Source organism: Chrysochloris asiatica, unplaced genomic scaffold (genome assembly GCF_000296735.1).
Source record: "Chrysochloris asiatica unplaced genomic scaffold, ChrAsi1.0 scaffold00001, whole genome shotgun sequence".
NCBI lineage: Eukaryota > Metazoa > Chordata > Mammalia > Afrosoricida > Chrysochloridae > Chrysochloris > Chrysochloris asiatica.
In genome coordinates this window covers 1300557-1310275 of record NW_006408519.1, presented here as the reverse complement: position 1 = coordinate 1310275, position 9719 = coordinate 1300557, and the positions used below count along the sequence as shown (strand labels likewise).

The 9719-nt window shown below is 40.8% G+C and overlaps 1 pseudogene; it reads right to left on the bottom strand.

Moving 5' to 3' along the window:
* Window positions 1-783: 783 nt before the first annotated feature.
* On the bottom strand, window positions 784-1573 carry LOC102811919 (annotated as a pseudogene).
* Between the last annotated feature and the right edge of the window lie 8146 nt (window positions 1574-9719).

Genomic DNA, 9719 nt, shown 5'->3' with positions numbered 1-9719 from the left:
ACTTGGTTTGCCTATGTTTTTATATATATATAATAATAATTAAAAATATATATTTTATTGTGAATTATGTGATAGTTTACATGGAAGAACATTAGCTTTACATTCCTCCTATTGTATATCTTTTCATTGCCATGGTTACAATCCCCTCCATGCATCATCAACCAACCAAAGGGTGTACCCTGCAAGCCTGACCCCCCGTCGTCAGCACACAGCCCCGCTCCCTCTCTGAGTCTAGAGTTCCCAGCCGCTCTATCTCTCCACATCATCGTCTCTGCTTGCCTACATTATTAAAAACACAAGATGATAATGGCTGTGTGTTGTCAAGTCAGTTCTGACTCAGAGGGAACTGTATAGGATTTCTGAAACTGTAATCTTTACATCTATCACTTGAGGAGCAGCTGGTGGACTCGAACTGCTGACCTTGCAGTTAACAGTGTAACTTGTAACCCACTACACCACACCACCAGGGTGCCTTATAAACACAGGGCACTAATCTTTTAAAAAAGGTTTTCTAATGACTGGCAAAAACTGGCCGTCTGATTATTATTGAGTCAAAATACTGCATTTCATTATAGTTATAATGTCTGCTCTGTGAATGGCTGGTCATGTTCTTTGTCTTTTATATCAATTTTTTTTAAAACTGGATAATTTTACTGTTTTTCTTTAAAATAACATCATAAATAGTTATTAATGACTGCAGACGGGTAAGGCTATTTGTTAGTATTCAGAAACACCTGGTAATGGTGATTTTCCTGGTTGGTTTGTAGTTTCACCAATAAGGAGTTACTTATAGGAAACTAATATCAAACCAGTAAGACTGCATTTTATGCATCCATCATTTTCAGGGTTCTTGGTAACCTGAGCATATTTCCCCCAGATGACCTTGCATCCTTGTGTAACCAGGTCCAACTCACTCACAGTCTCTTCAGTGACAGTCTGTTTGGTGATCACACCCAGAGTTGTATAGAGTGGGGATGAGGGAATTTTCTTCACATCAAGTATTGGTAAGCAGAAGGCAGTTTTAAGTTCAGGATGTGTTTCATGAGCCTTCTTGAAACGTAAGCCCTTGCTCTGATGAATCTTTCAGATTTAGGTGGTTTCCAAGTAAAGCCATCGCCAACAAAGCAGACTTTAGTAACCATCCTTTTCTATGTTTTCTTTTTTCTCTTAATATTCTATTTAAGACTTTTAATATTCTATTTCTCCCTGGTCATGGACTTTGGGCAGAGGTACTTCCCATTTTCCCGCTTTCTCTTTTCATTTTTGTTTAGCCATATTGGAAAGTACTTTAGTTCGGGACTGCCCTTTCTGTCCAGCAGCTGGGCAGGCACTGCACCTTGTTTTTTGGTGTTTCTCTTTTCCTGCATCTTGATCGTCTTTTCCATTTGTATTTTCTCTGCATGGAGCTGTTTATGGTAGAGCTTAGCCTTCAGACCAATCACCTTTTTAGGCCTTTTTGGCCTTCTTCGAATGTTCATGAGCCTCTCGACTTTCCTTGGCTCTCTGTCTCATGATAATCTATACAATATCTATAATGCTGACTGTATAAGTCAATGTATTTGTTTTGTGGCATGGTGATGGCAGCAAAGCCACCAGGCACAGCCTCCAGGACACGAAGAACCACTTAATTTTTGGGTTTCTGAGACCCACGAGCTGAATGCACTCAGCCCACGACAGGAAGAGCTTCTTCTTATTTTTTTTTATTTTCAAGAATTCTTTATGTTTTAGGGGTATGCATTTTTTCATATCATCATAAATATTTTCCTAGTTGTCATGCTATTGATTGACATATAAAAGGTTTAATTTATACATAATCAAGCCTACCAATTTTCCCTTTGCTATATATTTCCCTTTCTTTAAAAATGAATACATCTGAATAATACTGTGAGAATCATACAGCAGAGCATTGCTAGTCTTTAGCAAGAACTCAGATAACAGCACACATTTTCTAGAAATAAGCGTCTTTACTTTGGACCCACCATTGCTGTTTTATTGTGCTTTAGAGAAGATGGACTTTCCAAATGTACTCCTTTGGACTTTTTTTGGAAGCATTTTGTTTATTTCAGCTGTTTTCCATTCCATGCCCCAAACTTTCTATTTTCATGAAATACAAATAATGTTTTGTAATACCGTTTTTCCTGTGGGATGCCACTCTGCTTTTAGTTAAATCCTTGATTTTCCTTATAGATAATTTGGAGGTGTTGGTCTGTTCACTGGGTTCTGACCAGTGGAAGGTGAGCAGATGTGATGGGCAGGTACCACTTCCTGACTTGAGTCACCAAACCCCCCTCTACCAGATGCTCTGTGTTATTTCCATTTCCTTTGTAGCTTTGGAAGCCACGTGGTAAAGATGGTGGAGGCACAAGATGGAAAGTTGCTGGCTCTGAATCATCACTAAGAGGACAGTGGTATGCCAGTCAGGACTCAGCTTTCGAATCTATGTGAGGGAGAAATAAAATCCAGTGTGTAAAGCCACCCCATATCAGGAGGGTTATTAGTTATAGCAGCTAGGGTTTCCTTCTGTTCTTGTGGTCAATTTAGAAGGAATTTAGGTTTATAACCGATTGGAACACTGTCTTGATAGGGTGACAGTAGAGTTCTCCAGAGAAAGTAGCTTGGTTTGTGCTGGAATCAAACTGTGCCTACCGGCTTGCCATCAGACTCTTTCCTGTTATCCACAGAGGAGACGTGATGACTGCTGGAAATGAGAGACGAAAGCACTGAACTGAGAGTCATGATAAATATTTGCGTATCTCTCAAGGTCTTTTTTATGTGTGGCTTAACAGAGAAGAATTATGACTAGTGACTAGAAATTGCAGTAAGCCATATTTTAGCTTATCACACATAATTTAAAATAATAGAAAATACAGCCTTGGAAGGAAGTAAATCCCCATATACTATAGAAACTGGTGATTGCCTATCATGGATGTGTTAGGTGGGAAGTAGAATTATTGCACCATTAAGATCCTTTTCAGAGTCTTGGTTTGGTTCTGCAGGCTAATGCATTGGACTGCAAGGTCACGTTGCAACAGCAAGGTCAGCGGTTCACCTCCCCTGCCGTTCTTTGGAAACCCTATACAGAGTTGCTATGTGTCAGAGCCGACTCAACGGCACTTAATAACAACAAGAAGATCCTTTTCGGCTCTAAGATTCCATGGGCCTATGAACAACTGTAACACCCTGTTATGATCACCTCAACTCCTCCATGATATCTTTCCAGACCTATTCTCTCTGCCTTGGGATGGCGGGACTGGTAGGAACCAGTACAGGTTGTGCTTGTGATGACCTTGTGTGGATTCACATTGATGTGGCTTGTTGTTCCATCGAGTTATTTTCCTTCTGGGCCCACTGTTAGGCTTGCTTTCAGCTGCAGGTGTAAAGCCTGGATCTTTGTTGCCTCACATAATGGGAAGTCCAGAAGAGTGAGCTTCAGGGCAGGCTGGTCCACAACTCAAAGTTGTTATCAACACCCAGCTGTGTTCCAGCTCTCCACCTGCCGTTACCAGTGTAAGCTCCATTCTAAGGCAGGTCAGCACCTCATTATTGGAAAGTTAAATGTCATCAGTGACTGGCCAACATGCTTCCTTACTCATCAACCCCAAAATTGATGGGGTGCAGGAAAAAGAAGTGACGATAATGGTGCATGCTAAGGAGAAGCAGGTAGAGAATATGAAAGGGGGTCTTAAAGATCAGGGAGAGAAGTTTAGGTAAGAGTACTCAGTGATCAGTAGGATGTCCTGATCACTAAGTACTCTTATCTGGAGTACCAGAGTACTCCAGTACTTGCTCTGGAGGAGCAGAGACATGGCACCATTGAAAAGTATGTTTAGGAAGTATAGCCTGATGTCATTTCATGGTGAATGGACATGAGGACAGAGTACCCAGGACTTGGAAAAGGGTTTCTCTTTTGAGGGTTGTTCATTGGCATGTTTGAGTGATTCATACCAGCTTGCAAAAGCCAATTGCTAATTTTTTTCTGAATTTTGCATGCCAGTTGTTAAGCCATTCATTGATAGCCTGAAGTTGGCCATAAGGATTTAGTTATACTATTTGTTGTTGTTGTTGTTGTGTGCCATGGAGTCAGTTCCGACTCATAGTGACCCTGTACATGGTTTCCAAGGCTGTAAATCTTTACGGGAGCAGAAAGCCTCATCTTTCTCCTGCGGAACAGCTGGTAGTTTCGAACTCCTGACCTTAAGGTTCGCAGCCCGATTTGTAACCACTGCGCTACCAGAGCTCCTTTTAGTTATACTGTGGAAATTGGCAAAGTCCATGAATCAGAAGAAGAAGAAGATTAAAGGTACTAGGGACTGCCAGACGAACAAACAAATCTGTGTTGTAAGAAATACAACCAGAATGCTCATTAGCAGCCAAGATGGCCAAACTTTGTCTCTCAGACTTCAGACATGTTATCAGTAGGGACCAGTCCCTGGAGAAGGGCATCATGCTTGGTAAAGTGAAGGAACAGAGAAAAAGAAGGAGAGCTCCAAAGAGATGGGTTGGCATAGTGGCAGCAACAGTGCGTTCAGGCATAGCAGCAATTATGAGGATGGTGCAGGCCAGGGCAGTGTTTTGTTCTGTTGTATATGGGTCAGAACCAACTCAACAGAACCTAACAACAATAATGAATCAGAACTTCACCACTCCACTCCATCCCTCTCTGGAAGTCAATTTACTATTGTACCACTGGTTTTGCTTATTATGTCTGACTTCCTTAATCTGTTCCAGGAGTGTGAGAAATCCTATAAAATGAAAAGGAAAAATAAATTCTAATACCAAAATAATATCATACAATAATAATAATAAAACTCCATGGGGTCCATTGCCAGTTATTGCTTTATGAAAAGCCTAGTAATCTATTCCCTCCTTCCCAAATCATTTGAGATTGATTGGGAACAAGTTTATTCCATTTGAAGTTCCTCAAGGAGTTATTCCAACCAGGGTATCCCAAACTTTTCTGTTCATGTCAGTCACTGGGACATCCCATTAAGCATGGATTCTGAGCTGGTAGCTCTGGAGTTGGGCTGAGACTGCATTTCTAACACGCATCCCATGCTGCCAGTGCTGCGTGTCTCCCTTAGCCCTGGGAATCTGCAGGCTGATTCAGGGTAAAGGGGTGAGGGTGACAGACACTGCTATTTTAAAACAAGTGTTTGATCAGATCGGTCCTTTCTCCTGGTGACATTTTGCAATGATGATAAGAACTTTTCTTTTCATTCTCTGGACCTCCGCTGGCAAAAGTGGCTTTGGTTAATTGAGTTCTTAGGAGGAGTTTTTCCAGGTGCCAACCAGGGAAGCAAACTGTTGGAAATATTTCAATGATTTGATTGGATCTAAATATTTAATGAAGACTTGGTATGACTCTGTAGGGTAAGGTTGTCAGTTCAAACTCATCATCTGCTCCTCGGATACCCTATACAGGGTCACTATGAGTCGGAACTGACTCAACGGCACTTAACAACAAGAAGCATTGAACGGTTCCTTGGATAGATTGATTGACTCAGGCAATCAAGAAATGACAGTAAGGGCTGGCAACGTCTTGCGTATGGGGTCCCCAGTTGATCTCCTCCCTCCCTGCCTTCCTCGGATGGTGGCTGTTTATGCTGGACATGTGGCCAGAGACGGGTAAGGATCACGTGGAACTTCGGCTACTTAAGACAGAGCCGTTGCCATGCTGCAATGAGTCTCAATGACTGGTAAGACTGAGGAATTCGCACTGACCGCCTAAGACAGGCAGCGTCCCTTAAACAAACAATAAATAAGGAGGATTCGGATGCAGAACATGCAGACCCGGTCAGGAGGTCAAGCCCCTGGGGGCCCAAGCGTTGTTGACCGTCCAAACCATAGGCTCTGAAGATCAGACTTTAGCTACCTAGTAGACATAGCAAACTGTCCCTCATCTGATTATTCAGTAATGCTTGTTAGTAATCTCATACATGAGCCCTGGATATCCACAGACAAATGTAAAAACCTTCCCTAAAAGCCGAGACTGTAAATTCCAAAAAGGCAAGTCCCGCCCCCATCCAAAAAAAAAGCTAAAGAGGATCTAAAGAGGATAGAGAGAAACACTGTTAACTGATGATATATGGTGGGGATAATAATCAATGTAATGAAACAAGCTATATGAATGGTTGAATGTGAAGCTGATGATGTGCCCTGTAAACTTTCACTCAATCCAAAATAAAAACATTTAACTAAAAAAAAAAAAGAAATGATAGTAAGCTGAGTGGCTGAGTGGAAGAAACCTTTTTGCTTTTTCTGTTGTGTTTGCTTTTGTTGTAGGTAGATCATCTGTTCTTCTTGGACTATCAAGGTGGACTATCAGGCAACCAATTTGAATGTGATAGCCTTTGCTGTGGCATGCTTTAACTATGAGACACATTGCTTTGTTTTTAACCTTGTTGTCCAGGAACATCTTTCAAGGGTAGATGGTTGCTAGGTCCCTTGGTTCAGTGTCACTAAGGAGATTATCCTGGGCTTTCCTGTCAGTGAAAGTAAGCTTTTGCATTTTTCTTGAAATAACAAAATGAATGAGCCTCAACTTGGTCCTCTGCTTTAATGATTGTGTTGTTAGGAACCCTGTCTTTGGAGATAAACTGAGGTTGCTAGGATGTAGAATCCATCTGTAATCTAGAGATTTCACTAACAATATTAGGACAAAATTCCAGCATTTATTACTTTTTCTGAAATTTTCCTGGACTCTGTTTTAGTAAATCTTTCACTGTGGTCAAGGCCAAATGACTGGTAAACTAGAGCCAGGCTCTGTTTTTGTCTCTGCACATTAAGGTCAGGGAGAGAGTTGGAGTATAGTGGAAAATGTATGGTCTCTGCAGAGGTGAATGGAAACCACTTCATAAACATATTGGGGTGCATGGAGGTTTATAACCCATTTTATAGGGTTGATAGGAGAATTAAGTGATATTATCTTGCAAAGACCCTAGAACAGGTCCTGGCATATGATAAGCAGGCAATGCATATTAGCCTTTGTGCTTATTCTTTAAGCCAGTGAAGCATCTTCAGTGTGATTTAACTTCCTCAGTCCTTAATAGCACACCCCACCCTTGAGTGAACGCCAAGAAGATTCCTCCTTGGTACTGAACTTCCCCTGCCTCTGTGTTCAATGTGTTTTAACTGAGCTCTGGTAAACACATATTCCCATAGCATTATGAGATTATGGTGACAGGGTTATACACTTTCTTAAGAGCTGCTACAGAGGCTTCTCTTCCATCTGTGGCCAGTTAGGCATTAGGGAGGCTGCTGTTTCATCTTTGGCCAGTTATACATGATTGTGAGAAACAAGTTAATCACATGTGCCCTTAGCCAAGATTGTGGAAGGCCAAAAGTTCATATCTCTGTGTTTGGAATCAAAATTGCTCATTGTAATTCCAGTTTTAGACCTGGAAAGGATCTTGAAGATTACTGAGTCCAACCATCTCATTTTATGGGTGAAGAAACTGATAAGTAAGAGACATTCCAGGTGAGACCAGACTGCTAGAGATATGCTGCCACAATAAAATAGTTTGGGCAATGCTGAGGTCCCATGAGAGGAGGAGAAACACTCATCTTGAGAGATGGTGGGAGGAATTTACTAGATTCCAAATGGGGAGTCTCTGGTGTGTCATGTCCTAATGCAGCAGGGTCTCCTGTAGATTGCTAGAAAGGAGTCCCTGAGTGGGATGCAGTACGTTAGGACACAGCACACCAGAGGCTTCCCATTTGGAATCTAGTAAATTCCTCCCACCATTCTTTCATAGCGTGCCGCCCCCCCCCCAGCTCTTCTCAGAATATCTGTGTAATGTCTCTCACACCCCACAGCTACAATGCTGGCTAATCTTCTAAGTCTACCATCAGTCTATCAGTTTGTTGACAGTGGTGGCTTGCATGTTGTTAGGAAGCTGGAAGCTATGCTACCAGTATTTCAAATGCCAGCAGGGTCCTTCATGGTGGACAGTTTCACAGTGGAGCTTCCAGACTTCATTAAACTAGAAAGAATGGCATGACAGTCACTTCTGAAAATCAGCCAGTGAAAACCCTATGGACACAATAGAATATTATCCAATAGTCCAGTATAGTGCTGGAAGATGAGCCCCCTAGATTGGAAGGCACTCAAAGTGTACAGTGTTCCCAATAGACTAGTATGCCACCGATCGTGGAGTTGGCACAGGATTAGGCAACGTTTCATTCTGTTGCACATGGGGTCACCAAGAGTTGGAGTCGCCTGGGCAGCAGCTAACAACAACAATCTTTTAATTGCCATCACTGTTTTCCAGCAGCCTCTTGACAATGTGTCAGACCCTTAGCCTTGGCCTCCTGACTGATCTCTACTGATTAAATGGTTGAGTCGCATTCCTCAAGTTCTCTGGTCAGCTTGTACTCATTCCACAATTTAGGAGACTCCAGCTATTTTTGGTAGGAAAACAAATATCTTCCGCGCTGCCAGCGAGTATGCCAAGATACATCCTGATTCATTATACAACCACTGAACTACAAAGCCCTAAAAATAGGGGAATTGCTTTAATGTTTCATTTGGCATCAGGATGCTAAGTTCATGTTAAGTGCAGTCAGTATTTTAGACAGATTTCATGTATTTCCTGGGTATTATGCTCTTTGGATATTGAGAGCAATGTCTTGTTTATCTTCATCTCTGCTTGGCTTCAGATTAAGGCTTTGTGCATTAAAAACAAAACAAAACAAAAAATGTTTCACCACCCATCTGTTTAATAATTATTTTCCCTTTTTTAAAATTCTACTTGCTTTGCTAACATTACTGTGTCTAAACAGAATGTCTGTATTTGATGGCATTGTTAATTTTAAATGTTTTTGTTTTCTTGTTTGTTTCATTATAATTTAGAGCATGCCAAAACTAGATTCCTCTCAATAATGCAGGAATCAAAATTATTTTCATAAATCCTGATGGGTTAACACTAGTGTCTGTATTTATGTTTGAGATCAATATAGGAAGAAATCTTTCCTGGTTTTATTTCTTTGTCAGGGGGGAAATTATTAAATTTTAATTTAAATTAGTTCAGAATTTAGCATTCCCTCTTATCTCAATATTTTAGTAAATTTCAAAGTGAACTTTGAGTAAAATATCTTGGAAATGAAAACAAAATGCCATTGCTACAGGACCATATCCTTCCAACTGATAAAAGAGTTTTCAGTCTTACATTGTTTGTTCTTTCAACCCTCATCCTTGCCCAGTCCTGTAAGGTTAACTAGAGGACTATGGGGCTTCACTGATTGGCTATTGTCATTTCTTGACTTTCATCCAATAGGAGCATTATCTTACAGTTTTCCTGGTAGCTAGCTCTTTGGCTCACTCGGACTCTTTCTAATGTGTGTGTGTTTATATATATATATATATATATATATATATATATATATATATTCAAACCATTATATATATATATATATATATTCAAACCCTCCTTGGAAACCACTATGAGTTGGAACTGACTGAATGGCACTTAACAACAACAAACAACGTGTATATATGAATGAATGAAATGCGTGTGTGTGTACCAAAACTAAACCCATTGCCATTAATTCAGTTCTGATCATGGAGAAACCCACATAGTTCAGAGTAGAATTCCATAGAGTGTTCTGGATTGTTATCTTAGATTGCCAGACCTTTCTTTCATGGTGCCACTGGATAGATTCAAACTGTCAACTTTTCAGTTAGTATCCAAGCTCATCAGTTGCTCCTTGGAAAGCCTATA